Below are 22,247 nucleotides of genomic sequence, written 5' to 3'. Positions count from 1 at the left end.
TTTACTTTCTGGAGGAGTAAACACGAAGGTGTGAACTACTTATAGCTTAATACATGATAATATTCTTGTCATCTTTTCTTTTCTCAATTAAGTGTGCAGTGTTCCCGGCAAATTGGAACTAGGGATGACTGACATAGGTCAGCGGATGCTACTAACAGCTAACAAAAGGAAAAACACTGCTTCCAATGTTTGTTCGCTCCACAGCTCAGGGAGGCATCTTTTCTTAAGAAATTCTTAAGAACCAAGATATTTTACTAATATATGCCCCCCCTCTAGAAAAAAAAGAGCTGTAATGGAATCCACCCCCCTCCCGCACACATGCAGCGGAGGGACTGAAGCCCAGAAGGACCTGAACGCGCTGGGTGCAGAGCCTGCTGGAGGCCTTCCCAGCACACCGCCCTGGTTCCACTTCTTAAATGTTGTTTTCATTTGAAACTAGATTCATGCAGCTTGCTCATGCAAAATGAGAATGAAAAAAAAAGGTTCAGGTCTGGAAAGGAAGAGAAGTATTAAAGAAAGAGTTCTGTTAGGATGTGGCCGTCGTGATCTGATGTGCCACCGGCTTCCAAGGGCTGGGCTCCCGAGGACAGCTGGCACTCAGCTGGCCACGGTGCTGGCCTCGCACTGCCCCAGTGTCTCCCATAAACTCAACTGGTGCTATTTAGCTTTTTTTTTTTTTAAACTTGCAGCACAGGAAATTTTTCCTCAATGCGCGTATGAGCTGTTTGATTCCCCAAAGAAAAAGATTTGGCAAGTCAGTTAAGGGGAAAGTAGAAGCACTGAACACATGAGCACATTTTAACAATGTCCAAGTGTAACTTTTACTGCCAACAGTAGACATGCCCTGGAATTTGAAACGCAGCCCAAATGCTAAATGCAGTTGTTTTTATCTGTGAGGAGAACGTTGCGGTTTCATCCCGAGACGAGTCATTTTGTTCTGATTTATCCAGTTAGTAAATGTATCTGATTTGTTTTCATTAGGGAGTTGAACGTTTGTGTTTTGTTTGTTTGCTTGTTTTAATTTTTGTCCCAGTGAAGAAAACTGTCGGGTCTGGTAAAACTACGAGGAAGCAACATTTTATTGAAATGTTCAATAAAGATAAAGCCAGGATGTCACCTGCCATGGACAATGAAGGGGGTCTGGAGTCTTGGCATTAAGAGGAAGACTTGGGATTTTGGAAGCCCAGGACTTTGCTGTCAGTATCTGACAACATCTTTACAAGGCCCATCCTGAGTTGCCAAATCAGAAAACTAAGCCTTTTTGTTCTGTGTGATCTTAATTTTGTCCAATCTATTAAATGATTTCATGATGGGGTGGGGGTGACATTTTTACATTCACTAAAAAACTTAGTTTCTCTAGGTTTACTCTGCAGGACAAGATCACATGGTCCAATTAATCAGTTAACTCGTCAATCTGGTAAGTGCTGACGAAAGAACTTCCAGCCGAAGAAAAAAATCTTATAAGAGTTTATTTGAGCCAAACTGACCACAATTTCTGGGAAGCAAAATCTCAACAGATGGAGAAAATGCTCCCGAGAAAGGCAGTTTTGCAGCTTATTTTATACATTAGAATCAAAGAAGGAGGCATAAGGAGGGTTACGTGAAATTCCTTGGTGGCAGGTTAAAGAGGCGGGAGAAAGCAAAGCGGGAAATCTCTGCGTTGGAGAGGCAGGTGCTTCTCTTACAGCGGCGGGTACAGGACAGTTAACATTTCTCGGACACACAGATGGTAACTGGGCAACCAAATAAGACTGTGGTCTCCTGCTCCTGTGCAGGCGGTTGTGCCTTCAAGGGGTCTGGAAAAAAATCACTCTGACATTTCATCATGGGAAAACATTTTATCACATAGAGACATAATAGAGGTTTAGTCCCACTGAAGGAGAAACAGTGCTGAGCTATCCATAAAATGGGTCAACGTATTTTGGAAACCTAACGTGATCAGGTGCCATTCAGCATTTCCATTTAAATCTGCTGTTCTGGGGGGATAGCAGACCCCAGTTACCTTGTACCGCTGAGACTGTAAACAGTTTACTCAAATAGAAAAGAAAACACCAAAAAAAAACAAACCAAAAGAAAAAAAACACCCCCAAAAAACCACTGCTTGGAACATTTCTTTCCTTTGTTTTCTCCTTGGTGGTTTTTTCCAAGTCCCCGGGGATGACCAATGCATCCTGAACAACACTTTGTTTTAAATTTTGTGCAGCGGATTGTCATTGTAGCGGTGTTTTGTCCATGAAGAATTTATCAGACTCACTCTCTGGCTTCCATCACTGGGCAGGCCAGAAAAGCCTATTTCAATGTCTCTGGGATACCTCCTCTTTAGAAAGGTAAGCCCGGGTAGCAAATGTGAAAGAGTTCCTCTCCATGCCCTGATGACTTTACTCTTTTATCATTTGTTGGAAAAAACGCTTTACTATCTCTTCTTAGTTCCTTGGCCTTTGTTAGCTACAAAAGACAGATTTTCTTTTGTAAATCCTTAGTAATTAAATGAGCACTTCAGTGGCTGTAGCCTTCAATGGCCTGTTTCCTAGGTTTTTGCCTCTGACAGTCATATTTTGCAAAGGCCCCCGGGATGACTCGGCATCTTCCCCTACTTAACACTAAACCAATTGAAGCCCATGCTCACTGCATGAAGGAGGAAAAGATTCATTAAGGGCACTTCATTAAGAAGCTGAAATGGGACGCCGTAAATGCGCCTGCACCGACTGCAATCCACGGGAGCTATTAGGAGAGCCACAAAGACAGTTTCGGAAACTGAACTCCAGCTCCAGTGCCTCGGATTAGGGAGAGTGATGGGATTAGTGTTTAATGACTTGGGGCGGGAGACAAAGGGAATTTGGACAAAGAGGCTTAGATATGGAAGAATTAACACTCTCTCTTCCAACCAGGCCTCCGATGACTTCCAGCATTCTTTTCAGACTCAAAAGCCAAGGGGTGGGGGGCGGGGGGGTGGGAATAAGATGAGTAAAGCTTTAATACTTTCCTAACTTTTTTTCTGTATTACAACAACAATACAGAGGAAATAAAAGAACCCTCTCCACTCTCCTGCACTTGAAACCTCTTTTAAAAATAAGCACCTACAATTGTATAATGAGCCCCAAGGTGAGCTGGCCCAGGGCCTCGAGCATGTGCCAGAACGCGCCTGGGCGTCCCAGCGCCAGGGCCAGTGGCAAACCGAGGCAGACACCGAGCCGGCCGCCGGGAGCAGAGGCCCGGCTAAGTGGCTCTAACAGCGCTTCCGTCTCCACGGCTGTTTATGTTACAGGTGCAACCGGAGGGACAGAGGGAAACTCGGCTTCGCCAGAAAACCTCCTCCTGGCCCCATCTGGCTCGGGCTGAAATGATTCCAGTGTCTATGGCCTGAGAAGTGCTTTATGAAACGAGGTGATTATCCCGTCTGCGCGAGGGGAGAACTTTGGAAAGGCGCCAAGGGTTGAAAGCGCTCCTGGAAAGGGATTCGCACCGCGTGGGGGGCGGCCAGGGCTTATCTCCACCATTCCCCCCCCTGCTCGGGACAAGCGCTCCTGTCATTACCTGGACATGCAGCCACCTTTCAGGGGCCGACACCCGAGCACAGCCTCGCTCCCCAGGATGTTAAGTAAGCAGGCCCCGGGCCCGACGCCTCGGAACAGTGAGTGCGTGGCCGCCCGGCTGCTGGGAGCTGCGGGCGCAGGTGCAAGTGTGACTGTGGGCAGGGGTACAACCCAAACAGCGCTGGAAACCATCTCGCGCCGCGAGGCACCAACTCAGCGCGGCCCGGCTCTTAACCAAACGAAATCCCTTGCAGGAAAGCTGGGTATTTATGTCATGTCTTAGCCTGTACGAAATGGTCCTGGAAGCAGTTCTAGGCACCAAGTATTCTTTAACCCGTGTGGTTTAGTGGGACAATGGCAGCCCCCCGCCGTAATCCATTCACAGGCAATATCGGCAATCGGTGTGAAATTAAATACATTACGGGGAAAGGGCTTAATGCCTTTTATAAGCAGTTGTTCATCCACATCAAGCTTTAGTTTTTAAAATCCAACACTTGATCCCACGGCAGGAACCGTGCCCCAAGTCCGAGACTGCTGCGCTGTGCTGCCAGGAGGCGGACGAGAGGCAGAGCTCGGGCTCCAGGGAGGGCACAGCCGGCTGCCAGGAGCCGCTTCCAACCAGCTTAGTTCTACGGGGACGCTCGGTGCCAGCAGAGGCCCAGGAAGCATTTGATCACGTCGCTTCGGGGCTCGGACCTGTATTTACCGCCTCTTCTTTTTCTAACATTTACGCTTGAAGGATGGATGTTTTTCCAGGGCAGTGCAACTCCCTTCTCTCACAGCTAGATTGGAGTCGGGTATAATGGGCTTCCCTCCCCTCACTCCCAGTCCCTCTTGACCCCAACAGGGTCTAGCAGTCTGTTCTTTGTTAGATTGAAAATGTGTAGAAATTTTTATAGAGATCTTCAGCTATATAAATAGCTTTGAAAATTGCTGTAAGTTTAAAAACAGGTCAAAAAGGAAATTGAACAGCTAGTGAGTTTCATACCATCCAGTCAGCTTTTTGAAAGGCTGTGTTGGTCTTTCTAGTAAATGGTTGCTTTTATTGTTGGGGTTTCCACCATTTTTTTTTTCCTTCTGAGTAGCTTTTCATAGAAAAGGGAGCTGTGATGGAATTTTCTGATAGAGTGTCAAATATGTCACTAATAGCTGCTGGCACCACATTCAAACTCCAGAGTAGTTTTTGTCTTGGGAGTATGACCTGTGTGACATCGCACTGCCGAGCATCTGTCTGATTGTCTGTGAGTATCGGTGATGTCCGCGGATGGGTGGTGACTCCAAGAAAGTTCCTGAACTCTCACGGCTCATAGGTGGATCCTGTGTCCTCACAGATGGTGGCCTTGTTCTTTTGAGGCCTTCAGACCAAACTGCTTCTTTGGGTGTAAAAGCTTCTCACAAGGCTCTTTGCTGGCATCTTTTTTGAAACATGGACAAAGGGTTTATAGCTCTTTAAAATATGGTGAAACTTAAAAGTGCTTTTCTTTGTATTATAAACTAAGAGCTTCACACAGTGATTCTCAACCTTTGGTGGAGAAAGGGGCAATAAAATTATCTCTAGGAGTCCATTAATCCACATTCTCTAGAGTCTGAGTAAATAACATGTCTCACACATAGATGATGATTTTTAAAAGTAATGCCCTGTAAATGCTATTATGATTAATATATTCAAATTATTTTAAAAGCTTTACTGAGATAACAGTCATTTTTATCATTATATGTTTTGTTAAGCCATACTGAAAGTTCAACTCGTATCACATAGAAGTCTAACAGTTTTTCCCCGGGGGGGGGGGGCGAGTATGATACGGAATTCTATCAATTGCCAGGAAATAAAAACCCAACTCAAACCAGCTGAAGCCAAAAAGAAAAGTTTTGGGCTCGGGTAACTCAGATATGTTGAGCTCTGTTTGCCTTTGCTTGACTTCATTCCCAGGCAGGCTTTGTCCTGTGGTAAGAGGGTGCTGGTTCCTTCTATATGATTACATGGTCCTGAAGGCTTGTGAACTCAAGAGAGACTTTATCCCAACATCCATATCAAACTCCAAAGCAGAGTTCGGATTGGCCAGCCCTACTCCATGGATCTATCTCTGGACTAACCAGGCAAAGAAGGTAATCTGATGGGTCAACATGAATCCTATGCTCGCTCCTCCAAGAGGAGGAGAGGTGGAGTCCTTAGATTGATAGCCCTACTAGAGTCACATGGAGAGAAGGAAGGGCCGATATCCTAACAAAAAACGAGGTGATGAACAGACAGGCAATGCTTACTGACTATAAAAGGGATTTTCACGTTTACACTTATATTTACAAGACTTAGGAATCATTGTTCTGAAGTTACTATTTTTGACATTTTAACTAAGATTCTCTACCAAGGTATTAGAAACCAGCTAAGCACAAATTAGACCAGTGGGAATACCTTGGGAGGCGCTGTTTTTTTAGCCAATCCCAACTATGGTTTGCGTGTCTGCTTGTACGTGAGTGGGGCAAGAAGGAAGGGTTGGAAGGGTTACTGTCAATATAAAAAAAAATCAAAATTTTCTTAAAATAAAAATCTCAATTCTTCTCTGTAGATTTAAAGCAAAACAAAATAAACTCACATACACATACACAGCATGGACAAACATACACACCACCACCACTGCCACCAAACGGATCAAATGGACACAAGCTATAAGGGTTAATTCAAAAAAGACTAAAACTATTTATTTCTAGGCCTTCCCATTGGTTGTTAATTATTGTGTTCTTTTGGCATGAGCACCTTGGATAGAAGAGGTCACCCCTAAGATCCAGAGCTCTGAATAACATGACTCTACTTATTGCTAGGTCTCCATGGTATGTCCTGTCTATGTTTTTCCCCCTGGAAAATGCATTCCTTCCTAGGAATCAATAATTCTGTAACCAGTGCCCATTTCTTTTCCTTATTACTTTCTCTATCAGTCTCTCTACCTTTATTCCTCTGGAATTACTTCTCATTTCCTTAATTTTCCCTATTTTTTCCATTCTTTGAAATAAAATAATTTTAAGTTATTACTTCACCCTTCTCAGATACAGGCATTGTGGACACTTGCCACTGGTATAATGTGGAGAGCAGATTCCTTGACTCTTAAAATAATGATGATGATGATAAAAATGAACATTGAGATCTTGTATTTTCTTATATTATCATAATATAAGCTTATATTGTATTATAATATCTCCATATTACCTTATTTAATCCTTATACCAACCCTTTGGAGGAGAGCGGTAGATCCATGTTAGTTTTATTTACTAGGGTTGTTCAAGCTTTGAACCTATTTCTGATGTTTGACAAATTCGCTATAATATAAATTTTGATGAAATTTCCCAGTTTGCAAACTAAAAAATGTTGAGATACTTGTTATCCCCAATTCCTTTGCAGCTAAGGTATGGTGCCTTATACTTAGGTAACCAAATAGGTACCGGCCTCAGACTTTAAATTTGTAGCTAGAGATACAAAACGCAGAAAAATAGAGAATTTATTTTTTCAGGCAATGGTGGCATAAGTGGCTTCAGCATTTCATTTCTAGGGTCTGCAGGGGTTGTGGCATTCATTGTCCGAAGCTGGTAGCAGTGGTGGATAAACCCCATTATTAAGTGTCAGCAGCTCCAGTGACAGAGTTCCTATCCAACAAGCTTTGTGGCATCCTCTTGGCTGTTGTTCTAGCTATTGCCTAGACCCTCTTCTCCTGCCATTTATGAGTCTGGTTCTCCAGTTTCCTAATGTTTTCAGAAACATAAAATACAATATGGAAGCCATTTTTGGAGCTGAGCAACATAGAAGAGCCTTATCCTTAAGCTCCCTCAGATCCTTACAATAAATTCCCTCCTGCCTAAGTAGGCCATAGTTAGTTTACGTTAGTTGAAACAAAGAACCCTGATGGATACAGGAATGATGGATACAGGAATGTTATTTTTAATGACATTTTATAGATTTGGAAACCCAGGCTTACAGAAACAAATACATTATTGTGCAAGGTCAAGCAAATAGTATTAGAGCCAGGCTGAACTTGAGAGCCCATATTTACATACCAACCTTCATATGCGCAGGGAAGCAAAGATTGTACCAGTAAGGTTCATCTGAATGAAACTTAGAAAAAAGGTAGGCACCATAATTTAAAGTTTCTATTCTGGCAAGGTCTTTTCCAAAGTCACAGTTTATTTGGACAACTTTTCTCTGTCTAGAAAATGAAAGTTTGATCTAGATCAGTGGCTTCTAACTGTTGGAGATGGTGTCATAGAATCATACCAAAAAAACGAACAATTCCCCCCGCCCTGCCAAACACCCCAAAACCTGAGAGCTATGGACCTCCTTCTGGCAAAGTACATAATACAAATGTGTTACATCCATTTCACCCCAAGCTCATCTTTGGAACTCTATGTATCCCAGCCTGAGAACCTTAAACTCGATGATCTCTCGGTTTGATCCTTCCAAGTAAAATGCAGTATGATTCCATTGTCTGGGTTAATTTGCTATAATTAGTCAACTCTCTCTCCCTCCCTCTCTCTCTCTCTTTCTCACACACACACACACAATGTCAAGTCAGAGATATGAGTTAATCACAGTCCTCAGTTTATAACACATTATTGTCATTAAGACAAGAAATTTGAGAGGACTCGAATTCACATGACATCATGTGATGAACACCTAAAGGAGAGCTGTTTGGCCTTAAGAAAAGAAGACTCGGACTTGATGATTTGTATTGGTTACTGCAAGTGTTGCTGCTGCAAATAACTGAAAATCCAATCAAAAATGGCTTAAGCAATATGACATTTATAATCTCACGTAACAAGAAGTTTGGAGGCGAGACAGAGAAGGGCTGGTAAATTCAGTTAAAGACACAGGTTCTCTTCTTTTCCCTGTTTTGTCACAGGATGTTGGCTTGTCCCTAGCTCCTCAACATGGGGTGGCATAGTTCTAGTCAGGATGTGCAGATAATAACATCAGTTCTTTAAAAAAGCATGTTGACGTCTGCTTTTAATCATTAGAGAGAAACTGGTATCAAACTTACCGTCTCACTGAAAACAACTATAAAACTTGACAAGTAAATGAGGTCATTATTTTCAGGCATTTGGTAACAGGCCTGAGACTATAATCCCTGAGAGAAGGAAAACACACAAGAAGAGCCACACTTCTCTGCCTGGGGGCCCTCTCTTGCCCCAGCACTAAGAAGTGGAACCAAGCAGAACAATGGCCTTGCTGGCACCAGGAAACAGAGATTGGAGTTCCAGGCTCCTGAGACAGCTGGAATTTCCAGGATAGGGTGCTGGATGCCTCGAAAGTCTGCATGCGAATTTATAAAGATTCCTTTGCTATGCAGACAAAGGTTGAGATTCCATGAGAAATGACCCAGATAGACTGCTGTGGAGATAAAAATCGAACAGTAATAATGGAGGCCGTGCAGCTTAGGGAGATGTTGGAGGCCAGAGGAGAAAACAATGTTTTGGATATTCAGGAGAGGCCATGCTTTATAAAAGAATAAGTATGTCCTAGGATAAGTGTCCATCCTAGTAATTAGTAACACAACAAAATAAAATAACACAAAAATAGACCATTCTATTAAAGAGTAAGACCAAACATAAGATGATTAAAAAAATCTACTAATAATTTGTCTGACAGGACAAACTCAGTACCATTTAAAGGAAGATATCTTACAACATATCTTCCACGATAACTACTGTATAATTAATCATTCTTAAAGGTGAAAATATGTGCCACAATCGAACGGAAAAAAAAACAATAGAAAGAGACCATGAGATGACTCATGTTGGTCTCAACGGATAAGGATTTTAAAGAAGTTATTATGAATGTACTCAAAGATTAAAGTGAAAGATGGTCCTAATGAATAAACTGATGAGAAAGTCCTCCACAGGTTTCACAATTTAAATTCTCCTTTTAAATCATTGGTTTCAATAAAAACTGGTTTGGTGCTACTTTGGATAATGCTGAGGCCTCCATTCCTGAGAGTGTTCGCATGAATTCTCTGGCAGGAATATTGTAAAATATCATTCAAGCAACGTCTGAGAAAGATGGGGGGAGGGGAGAGAGCTGGAGTCGATTATCTATGTTTCTCTCGTCATCACCACTGGGAAAGGAAAATCACTGGACACACAGGATGGACTGAACTCTGGTCCTGCTGTGTACTTTTCTTGTTGAGTCCCTATTGTGATGCTACTTCCTTGAGGGAGCAAGAACTGCAGGGTGGAAGAAATCAGGTCATCATGGAGCAATGCAAAGTTAGATTTACCTCAACCCGCCTTGCTAGGTGCGCCAGCCACTAACACCGGGAGAGTTTACTTTCTCTTGTACTCCTACGTTATTCCAGCCACGTTACTGAGAAGCCCATGAAACTTGTGTGACCAAATTCGCATGTAGCCATAGAGCTTCAAGCCAACTTTGCCATAATGCATTGCTTATCTGTCTCCCTTCCACTGTGAGCCCCTGAGGGATAAGAACTGTGTTCATGCTTGGCTGGCATTGCTTGGTGATTGAGCATTGACCTAGGAACCAAGAGAGCATGGTTCAATTCCCAGTCAGGGCACCTGCCAGGCTTTCAGGCTCGCTCCCCAATGGGGGCCGTGCAGGAGGCAGCCAGTTGATTGATGATGTTTCCCTCTCATTGATGTTTCTATCTTTCTATCCCTCTCCCTTCCTCTCTCTCTAAAAAAACCCCCAAACAAACAAACAAAAACCTGTGTTCACTCTATTGCCAGTATCCAGTACAATGTTCAGTAAATAGTTGTTAAATGAATGAATGCATTCTAACCATCTAACATATTTTACCTGGTTTGAACTTGCAATAAAGCATACTACAGCCCCCAGTACTCTCCAAAATTCACTAACACCCAACTCCAACTCCCAAATATAAGGCACTTCATGCTGAACCTCCCTCAGCCTCTCAGTGCAGAATATGAGATCTATTTCACAAGTTCATGGAGAGATACATTAGCGTATGGCAAAACCAAGGATCACTCTTGATTAGAATTTTTACTCAAGTTAAGAAAATTATTTTTCTCTTTGATTTTTTTCTTTATATTTCAAGGGTAGGAAGAATGATCACCCAAGTAGCAAAGAAATGGCAAGAAGACTTCCCCTGTTTCCTCAAACTACTTCTACTCAAAATATTATCAAGAGGGCCTAGCATTTTCTCTTTATTTTCTGATTGTCATTGGTACTAAAAGATCAAGACCAAACCATACTCTCCTTGTTCAGTGCAGAGAGAGCAATGCAGGGTCTGCTGTAAGAAAGAATGGGGAACCTATCTCCTGCTTCCATCTCCCCCCTGCCTTGCCCCTTTTCTCCCCCTTTCACAGCATTTTGCTCCCCCCCAAACCCTACCCAGGGCTTATAGTAGCTGTCAGACCCGGGCATGTCCCTTAGCTGCAGGCAAATCTTGCTTGCAAGCAGGAAGCTGTAGGAATTCTCTCCTAGTGGCATTTTCACTCTTTATGTGAGCTTAATCCAGGGGATTAACAAATGGATCAGCTGGAGACCTCCTCTTACCGTGACAGACGGGCAAGTTCAAGCAGGACTAGTCCCTGAAATGTTTGGCTCTGCTGGGAGTTAAGCACACAACACTTACCAGGCGCTGAACAGGGTGTGTTCCCAGAGGAGGCCCAGGTCAAGGAGGAAATTGCCGACATTGACCTCTCCTTGCTGACTTCACACGCCTCCTCCTTCTCTCTTGCTGCCACCGCCTTGCAGTCCTCAGGGCGGTCCTCCCCACCCCTATCTGGCCCCGGGGTTTCCCTTACCCTCTGCCACTTACAAGCTCCCTCGTTTCTGCTGCTTCTCCTTTGACTCCTGCAGAGCCAACAAGGATCTCTTCTCTTCCTGCTGTGTCCTGGGTGCTTTGGGATCTCAAGGTGGGTTCCCTACAAGCAGACCTTGAGGAGGGAATTCTTAGACAGACAAGTGATTTCCACTCCTTCTGTGAGTACCTAGAGCTAATGGCAGTAGTTACGCCACGTCCTTATGAAAGAGAGAATAGTGGTATTGCTTCTATGTTGACAAGGTTGACATCTGGGGATGGCAGAGCTTCCAGAGAGAGGGTGACTGACTTTTCAATACTTTGATGATGCCAAATCAACCATGAAAATGAAACAAACTTCTCTCTTGTTTAAGCCACTGGGTCTAGTTCAGCATCCAAACATGTGTCCTAACTAATTCAGCCCAGGTGGGCTTGGCTTTGTTCAGACACTGAACCAGCTGAATGGAAACCATGATGGCCGAGACAAAGAAAAAGTGGCTGGGGAGGACATAAAACATTCCACAACAACAAATGCGGAGGCTGGAAGAGTAATTGTTTATAATGTCAAAGCTCTCCCTCAATCAAATGCGATGTGGAAAAACATATAAAAAGGAAATATACAATTGAACCAATAACATCGTAATCCCTTTCCACTGATCCATCTAAATTATACTTCAGATTTTACACTTCCAAGAGAAAAGAAACCCCCTTTGCAACTTTAGTAAGAGCATCAGCAGTTTGGTTTATTTTACTTTATTTTATTTTTTATTTTATTTTATTTTATTTTTTTATTTTATTTTATTATTTTATGTTGGGGCAACAGAAACAACAAAAACTCCTTTTGTCCTATTTTGCATTTTTTTGCAAATATAGTAAATTAATTTTTTTAAGGAAAATCATTCTCATTGCCTCTTGAACATTCTGGTCACTATAATGCCACTTAACACATTGTGGCAATATTTTCAGCTCACCCAAGATGCCTAAAATGCCTGGTAGTAACTGGGGTAATGAAGAGAAAACATTCTACATTTTCTTTTTACAGAAGGATTTTACACTTTTATAAAGAGGGAATATGATCAGGGTTTAGCTAAGCATCTTATTTTTTTTTTAAAGTCATCATATGCTGTTACCGAGATTATCAGATTTCCCCACGTGTCCCCCAAACAGGCTGGCCACCTTGTCCAAAGAGCTTTATCCTATACTTCTTCCCACAGGAAGACTTAGAGCTAAGACAGGCTTGTTTGGCTGGTTTCTTCAGTCCTGAAACCTCTGTCCTCTGTCACCCCCACACCCATGCCTGTTTCTACCTTTTGTGTCTTGCTTTTCTCCATAGTTCCTTTTTTGGAAGCGCCTCCCTACTCCAGTCTCCTCTGTCCATTCTTTAAATTCTCACACCCGTGAAGTCATCTTCTGTTGATCAAAGCTTTCTGTTCCCACACGGGGTTTCTGAAACCTGTAACTTCTTCGTGCTTATCGTCTGTGCCACAAGACTTAGCCCTTAGGCCCATCTTGGCTTGTATTGATTAGGGTTCCTTTAAGTGTGTCACTTTCTCTCCTCTACTAGATTCTGAAAAGCAGAGGGCACATCTTACCCAGCTCCTTTATCTCCTGTAGGCCTGAGCATCTCCTGGACGTATGGGCGATGCTCAACAGAGAGTAGCAGCTGTTCAAGCACATTGATGGATTGGTTGTTAAAACTTGTATCTTTAATTCCCTCTACGATGTCTTTTAAATTTTTCTCACCTTTGTGTGTGTGTGTGTGTGCATATAAATGTGTACGTTCATTCAATTAAAATATTTGTTGCTTATTTACTAGGATGTGTCAGAAGGCTGAGACTTGGAAGGGCAGCAATGGAAGAATTAGGAAAGACCGTCAAGAGCAAAGATGTGTCATTAGAGACCAAGGCGAAGATCATCCACACCCTTATATGCCCAATTACTATGTACAGATGCAAACGTTGGACAGTGAAGAAGGCTGACAGGAAAAGAAGGTGAGTCATTTGAAATATGGTGTTGAAGGAGAGCTCTATGGATACCCTGGACCACCAGAGAGGCAAGCAAATTAAGCCCAAAACATTGCTGGGAGAAAAGTGACAAAACTGAAGCTGTCCTACTTGAGGCACATGGTGAGAAGGCAGGGTTCTTTGGGAAAGACAATAATGCTGGGGGGAAATAGAAGGCAGCAGGAAAAGAGGGAGACCAAATATAAGATGGGGTAACTCCATAAAAGAAGCCATTGGTATGAGTGAATTGGAGCTGGGAAGGCTGGTGAGAACAGGGCACTGTGAACATCACTCACTCCGGGGTCAGCAGTAGTTGAAGCTAATGCAACGCACATAAAACACACACTATGTGCCAGGCTCAATGCTGGCTGCTGGTGATAAAAAAATTTGACATGACAAGACTTTAGTTTTCTCTGCCTTGGGTAGCTGAGGGAATGATTATTTAGGGAAAGAACATGTCAGGAGGAGGAGCTGACTTGAACAGAAGAGTCAGGATGGAAATGTGTTGTGCTTGGGGCATCCATCCATCCATCCATCTGAAATCTTGCTTTTCCTACAGCTGAAAACCAGCACAAATAGTCTGTGTGCATTTTGGGGCCTGGCACCATTGCCTTTGCTGCCCGAGTTGATATCTGAAATTGAGTCATTGAAAGGATTTTTTAAAGAGCTCTGTTTTATGACTTGTGGTCCTCAGATTCCTAGCAGCAAATGAGTTTGTGCACCAGGTGGTATGAGAAACTATAGGATAAATTCTGTGAATCACCTCAGAGTATCAGTTTAACTCAAAAATTTTAGAGAGAAAGCAATTTCAAGTTAACATAAACATCACGGAGTAGGACACAAACTTTGTATTGGTCCTAAGGAACGTACAAGGGATGTAAATGGAAGTTGGCATTTTCTGGTTGCTCCGGGTTACTTGCTCCTTTCACAAGGACCTAAACTTCTCTCTTTTTGCTAGGAAGGCCTGGCACTGTTGCTAAACAAGTCTTTGCTCAATGAACTTACTGGGTATTTGTCACTCTCAAGTACCTGACAATTTCTCCTTGAGCTAGAACAGTTTACACTTTTTTTGTTTTTGTTTTGCTTTTAGAAAATGCAAGGGCCCAAACAGGGAATTTTGGCTGGCACTGTGCTAACAATTTCTATGTCTTTACCAGAACATTCTCCTGTGAAGGGGTTGGGATGATTCACCCTGGAAAGATCTGGTTCCATTTGTTACATAATGTTCTCATCAAAGAGTAGCTGGGTATGGCTTTAGAAGACCTAAAATTACCTTCAGGTCATGATTTGATTTTCACCTAGAAAATGCAGACTATCTAATCATTCGGACTTGAATAGTCGGTTTTGCTCTTGTAAACTCCTGACCGAAAGCAATTATTTCCCAAGTTTTAGAGACAAATGAACCATAGAAGAGCAGCTGTAGAACTTGTTGTAAGAAAATATGATAATTACCAAGTTTGACATGTGCTGTGACAAAAGCTCTTTGCTAATCAGCAGCTTCACTGCTAAAGCAGTCATTGAAAACATGTTGGGCAGCCAGTTCTCATTCTACATGCCAGTGGGAGAGAGTGGTAGTGCAGAAAATCCAAGGCAACAAATAATCCCCAAATCATTGTTGTTTGGCCTCAGGAGGTATTGTATGTTTAATTTTTAAAATATTTTGGCAGCAGATTCACATCCTTTAATTAGATCCTATGCACATTATTGTCAATATTAGCTTGACTTTCTGAACAGACACTCATAGCTGCCAGGAAAGGCCACCCTGGGCAGCAGGCACAATTTATTTGGGGATTAAAAATTAGCAGGAAACAATTCTGACATGGATAATCCTCATGTGGATAATTGAGTGTTGACTGGCATTTAGGGAAATGCATTTATGGCAGAGGACAGTGTGGGATGCTGTTGTATAACTAGGTTGGCGAAGGGAAAATCTTCACTTCTTCACTTGATCTTAGCCAAAAGGCTGAGACGCAATTTAGTCTCTGCTTCTTATAGCAAAAGGTTGTTCAACGAATGAAAAAAAAAAACACAACCAACTAAACTGAAAACCAGCAGCCTAAAAACCAAGATTTCCAATCACATGCCGAAGCAACAACTGAGACTATCTCATCCCTAGGATGTTATAAAAGCTTGAGGTTGAAGAGAAGGAGTTGTTGGTTTAGTAGTTTTCAAAGTATGTTAATATTAATCCAGCCATGAATCTTTTCTGAGGTCTCTCCCTTTCCTAATCTTTCTGATGTCTCTGCCTTTTTTGATCTCTAGCTAAGGATTTACAGAAAGCTGTGTTTAAGCCCTGGCTGGTATGGCTCAATTAGTTGAGCGCTGCCCCATGCACTGAAAGGTTGCCAGTTTGATTCCCAGTCAGGGCACATGCCCAGGTTGAGGGCCCAATCCCCGGCGGGGGTGGGGTGGAGGTGGGAGGCAGCCAATGGATGTTTCTCTCTTCTTTTCCCTTCCCCTCTCTCTAAAATCAATAAAAACTTTTTTTTTTTTTTTTTTTTTAAAGAAAGCTTGTGTTTGTTATACTTGAAGTGGCATTGGGGCAACTTAATGAGAAAAAAATGGGCAATGAAAGAAGACTGATTGGCTTCCCTACTTTCTCTAACTCTGTACAATGAGGACATTGATATCCATCTTGTGGGAGCGTTACAAGGATTAGAGAAAATGCATGTAAAGTACTTGGTACTGCTACATAGTGAGCAATAAATCTGTAATAGATATGTCTTGCTCTTATTAATAATTAGAATTAAGAATTAAGAATGCCTTACTCTTATTAATGATAATGATATTCCAATGGCAATATCACCTTCTACTGATTGTGAGGAATAAAATAAATAATCTAATGGATGTGCCCTTTGAATACACATAGAATGACTGTATAGCATTTACTTTTGATCAAATAGGTCCAGTGGCAAAATTAAGATTTAGGGTGATTTTGGTAAAGTTTAGGTGTTCAGACACCAGATGGAAGATTACAGATGGTCCTCTGCAAATCTCTTCAAGAAAATAATAAATACTCACCCATCCAGGGTAGACCAAGGCTAGTTGTGACTTTGGGGTAGTGCCTTGTTATCTGGTAAGAAGGCACCCACTGGAACTGGGTCTGCTTGCATACGGGAAATGCACTGAACATAGCCTGTTCATTCATTCATGTGAAGCCTGAATAAGAGTTCCTGCCAATTGATATATCTTCATAAATATTTGTTGAGTGAGTGCAGGAAATGCAGGAAACTAAGCCATAGACATGGGACTATAAAATTTTAACTGTGAAAGGAATCTTAGAAATAATCTATTTTAAGTAAAAAAAATGCACAATTATTTTAGTCCATTTGGGTTGCTATAACAAAATATCACAGGCTGGGTGGCTTATAAACAATAAATATTAATTTCTCATACTTCTGGAGACCTCAAGTCCAAAGTCCGGGTGCCAGCATGGTCGAGTGAGAGCACTCTCCTTGGTCAAAGACTTCTGATTGTACCTTCATATGACAGAAAAAGCTAGCTAGCTCTCTGAGGCCTTTTTTTTTTTTTTTTAAATTGATTTCAGAAAGAGGAAGGGAGAGAGAGAGAGAGAGAGAGATAGAAACATCAATGATGAGAGAGTCATTGATCGGCTGCCTCCTGCACTCACACCCCCTACTGGGAATGGAGCCCAAAACCCGGGCATGTGCCCTGACTGGGAATCTAACCAAAATCTCCTGGATCATAGGTCAATGCTCAACCTCTGAGCCATGCTGGCTGGGCTCTGAGGCCTTTTTTTAAAAGAGCATTAATCCCATGCATGAGGGCTCCCTCATGACCCAATCACCTCCCAAGGCCCCACTTCCTAATACCATCACCTTGAGCATTAGGTTTTCAAAATATGAATTTTAGAGGGACAGAGATATTCAGACCACAGCAATAATTTATATATTTTCAACAGAAGATAAGTTAAATAAATGATGCATAGATAGGCGTTCGGTAGAGTACTATATAGCTGATGAAACGGAGGTGTGTCTGTGTTGTCAAGGGAAGGTGTTCACTACATTGTGTTTTTTTTAAAGTAGGTCAGAGAAATGCACTGTATTATCTTATTTTCATTTTTTTTTAAAAAATATATCTTTATTGATTTCAGACGGAGGAAAGGAGAGGGAGAGAGAGAGGTAGAAACATCAATGATGAGAGAGTCATTGATCGAGCCCACAACCCGGACATGTGCCCTGACCCCAAATTGAACCCCGTTCGCCTGGATCCTAGGTTGAGGTTCAACTGCTGAGCTACGCCCGGCCGAGCTCATTTGCATTTTAAAGTAGAATATAAAAAGTTTGAATAAGCCCAGAAATGTTTGGAATGATAAAAAAAAAAAAAAAAAATTGAACAGAGATTATTTCTGGGGCATAGGTTGGGAAGATGGATGAAATTAGAAAAATAAAGGGGAAAATGTCCTATTTTATTTCATGGAATATTGTGCTGTTTGATTTTTTAAAACAAGTCTAAATTACTTTCATAATGATTAAAAAGAAGCTAAAAATTCCATATAGTTCAACTTTCTTCTTTTAAAATTTTTTTTAAAAACTTGGTTTATTTTTATTTCAGCCTTATTGATGTATTGACAAATAAAAGTCTTAAGATATTTAAAGTGTACATGGTGGTGATTTGATATAGTTATTCATTGTGAAATGATTTCCCCCATCTAGTTAATTAACATCCATCACCTCACATATTTATCTTTTTTTTAAAAAATGAGAACATGTAAGTTCTACTCGCTTAACAATTTTGAATTATACCATATAGTGCTATCAACTATAGTCCCCATACTTTACAGTAGAGCCTCAGACCTTACTCATCTTATAGCTGAAAATTTGTTCCCTTTTACAAACTTCTCCCCACTTCCCCACTCTAATAACTAGTTGTCTACTCTGTTTCTATGAGTTTGACTTTTTTCTTAGATTTCATATGAAAGTGATACCAGTACTTGTCTATCAATCAATGAATAGATAAAAGAAGATGTGGGGTGTGTGTGTATACACAGATATATATGTATATATATATATATAATGGAATATTATTCATCCTTGAGAAAGAAGGAAATCCTGTGGTTGCGACAATATGAATGAACCCTGAGGGATTATGCTAAGTGAAATAATCCAGACAGTGAAAGACAAATGGTTTTGTGTATATGTGAAATCCACTTTATTATATTTTGGCCATTTATTTTTTCCATTTACACTTATCTTGATTGACCAGGTCCAAGGAAAGGTGTTAGAAAAGCAAGGAGAAAGGAAAAAAGAAAATTGGTGATCAGACTTTATCCAAATATTTTCTTTACTACTAGTCCTAATCAAAGACCAGAATAAATGGAAATGAACATCAAGATAAAAAACACCACCACAATATCATGAGCTTATGGTGGGCAGTGTGATGCCTCACCCAGCTTCTTCCATGAGAGCTGTTCCCATAATTGCTGGCAGTGCTATGGACAGAAAGCCTTCCGCGGCCATCCCCTTTAGAAATTGTCTCAGCTGAAGAAAGCTGCCTGGACCAGGCCCACGGCCCCTCTCTGGTTCCTCACACCCGATGACCGATTGATGAGGAAACTGAGCCCTTTCAGCCTAACCTGGGACGACCGACCGGCCAGTCTAACTCCAGGTCTCCCAGTGAGGTTGGCTGAGGCGGTCACTGGACCTGCAGCCCCCTAACTTCTCCCTCTGACCACTACTTTGCTTCTCTTTTACAATGCTCTTCTTAATAAATACTGGGCATGCCAAGAAAATAATTGGTGATCAGAAGCACCTCAGAGAACATTAGGGAAATCATACAGGTAAATTCATAATTACAAAAACAACCCGAAATGGAAAGAAAGGAGAGGTCCCTGTGGGGGAAGGGTGATGGAAAATAAGGGATAAATTGGGGGGAAATGAGATGAGTCTGAGGTAAGAACAGGGGTGAAACAAGACTGGAGCTGGTCAAAGGTGTCAGAGGTGGGAGAAGCAGCTCCTGCAGCAGAGTCAAGGATCTAGAAATCCACGCCAACCTTCTCTTACAGATAAAGAAAAATATTCAAAGAAATTCCCCATCAGAGAAACTTGGAACTGAGAGATAATTTAACAATTGTTACACCTACCTGCCTCATAGTACAGATAAGAAAACTGGGGCAAGTTACACTTTCTATAGTTAAAGCCTGGGGTGAAAAGAAGTTGGATACATTGGTGTTGAAAAAAATGTAGGTACTCAGCACACGCTGTAAAATCCATTAAAACTGACTCACTCATTTTGGATGAGGTAAGTGTTGACATTAGACAATTTGGTGGGCAGCATTTATTTTCCTATTTATTAAAATGTCAGAAAGAGCCCCGATGGCACCTCCTAAAAGGCTTGCAGGTGGTGGTCTTCAAAACATAATCTTCAGTCCTCAAAGAGGAGAAAAGTTCTAATAATCTAGCTTAGTGATAAAAATAAGGCTGAGATGAGTACATTTGGAATATCAAAGCAGGGACAATTCATTAAAAAAATCTATGAAACTCAAAGATAGGCAGGCATAGATATATATTTATATAAATTTATAAAATGCAGGTACAACAAACCACATTTAAAAGCCAGAGAATATTAAACTAGAAAAAGTGAGACATCAAAGAACATCACTCTTTGAACAAATCACCAGCGCTCTTTTAATAATTTACTTCTCAAGTTACATTCTGTGGATGTCCCCGTGGAGGACAATATTGCCTCTGAAATTTTAAAGGGAGCATAGAGAAATGTATTCTATGCTCTTGGTTAACTGGCCATATTAACATAAGAACCTAGTGGCCACATTTTGGTGCAGTAAGACTGTGCCACTTATTACATACCCCCAACCGAGCTTGTAGCTCAGACGGGTCCCTCTGGGTCGGCTGAGATGGCTCTGGTCTGCTTGGCTGTGCACGTGCTTCTGTCTAGGTTACTCACACGCAGACAAGTGGAACATTGAAACCATTCCCTGAACAACACAAGCCTCAAATTAAGACCTGTCCAATAATCTGGGTATTTTGATTGTAATGGAATAATTCTCAATTTGACTCAATTCCCCCCTCCCTACGTCCCTGCCAAACATAAGAGAAACAGTTAAAGTTATCAGAAGAACGGGTTCTGAGCAGTTAGTGGTATGTCCCTAACAGCTCAGCCCAAAGTGGGAGGCCTGGGCCGTAGCGTTCACACCGCTCCCCGGGTCACGTTCGAGTAGATGAGCGGTGTCCACCCCGCTCTGGCTCTCCACGAAATCTCCCGATGTTCACGTGGCAGGAAAATAGGAGCAAGTCAAGAAAACCACCACATCTGGAAAGGGAGGAAAGATTTCACTGGAAAGAACTTGACAAACTCTGAAAACAAAGTTCTAGACTTTACTAATTTATTTTGGCTGCAAAGCTGAGCTCAGTGAACAGCTCAAAAAGGATTTGTCCGAGGCCCCTTTCAAAGAAATGAAAGCCAGCCCGCACTAAAATTAATGCACCCGCTGCATAAACAGTGGAGATAGTTATCTGATACTGAGGGAACAGAGCCACACTAGGCCTTTTTGTTATTTATGGGATTATTATTGGAGGAAACAGAAGCAATTAGATATCCCCCTGCTCTCAGAGCAGGGGAAGGAAAAAAGGTGTCAAACATAGTTTTTCAATTTGGCCTCTTGATCATTTCGTTCTCGCTACATCTTAAAATCCAAATATACATACGCCCCCAGCGTCCCACTCACTGGTCTCTCAGCTGCTCCTTTGACTATTTCCCCTTTATCCTTTGAACACTTCATGGACTTTGAGTGATGTAGAGAAAGACCTAAAGTACCTTAAAAATAGAAGTTGTACCTTTAAAAACAGGGCACATATGTTATCGTATGTGATCACAAAAGTAATTGTAGCAAATAAAAAAAGAACCTTAAAAATCACTTGTAGAAAACATTGGCTATTCTTGTGTCTGCCCAGCTTTTGAAGCAATTTGGGGGGGGGGGGGTTTCCCACATTGTGAGTCTTCTCAGGAGTCAGGTGAGGATGCGGCATGAACCCTTGGTGCCACATCCCGGTCAGGTGTTGGAATCTGGATCGAGTGACACAAAAAACAGGCAGAGCGAGGAGCTCATCTGGCGGCAGGAGCAGCCACCTCTGCTCTCCAGCGCCCGCGGTGACGGGTGTGGTGTCCGTCTAGGGTTTGCCGTTGGGACATCCAGTGTCAGGCGGCAGAAGCAGCAGGTTCTCACCCCCTGGACCCTGTGATGTGACTTTGGCTGTGGTCCTGGCTGCTGAGAGCTTCCCTTGTGCCTGTTTCCCAGGCTGTCCTTCAGGTTCCCTGGTGCTCCTATGGGCTCCTCAACAGCCACTCCGTGAATGCTTCTCTGTTTAAACCAAGCAGAGGGAGTTTCTGTAGCTTTGAACCCAGACAGGTGCTCCTACAATTCCCTTACTCACAGGTACCCACATTTTAGCTGATATTCTGGTTTTCCTCTGTACCTAGAGAGAGTGTCTCATTTTGCCATGATGAGTGCAGAGTTACGGATACCTGGTTCACAGAGTAGCAAGAGATTTACCTTGCCTTAGGTGTGTGTAGAGGGGGTTTGTTTCCCACTTTTTTCAGGGGTACACAGGATAGTCCTAATTTTTCTTAGCTTCCAGCAAAGGTGATGGTGATATGAAAGTGAAAGTGTCCACAGCAGGCACTGGGACACCTGCAGTGTGCGATGCTGGCCTCTGGTAATAATGGGAGGAGCTGCGATTTCATTTCCGAGTGCCTGCTGTTGATCAGGTCCTCCACGGAGTGCTTCACAGAGGCTAGTGCATTTGCTCCCTGTAAAAATCTCTAAGCAGTAGTTGTTGTTTCACCAGCCCCACACAGTGTTCCATGAGGTAGACGTTGTTCTTCGTCCCATTTTACAGATGAGTAAACTGAGGCTTAGAAATATTAAATAACTTGTCTGAGTTCATGAGCAGGAAGGGGAGGCTCCAGAATTT

This window comes from Miniopterus schreibersii (assembly GCF_964146895.1).
Source record: "Miniopterus schreibersii genome assembly, chromosome: 13".
Lineage (NCBI taxonomy): Eukaryota > Metazoa > Chordata > Mammalia > Chiroptera > Miniopteridae > Miniopterus > Miniopterus schreibersii.
Note: the sequence above shows the minus strand (reverse complement) of the source record.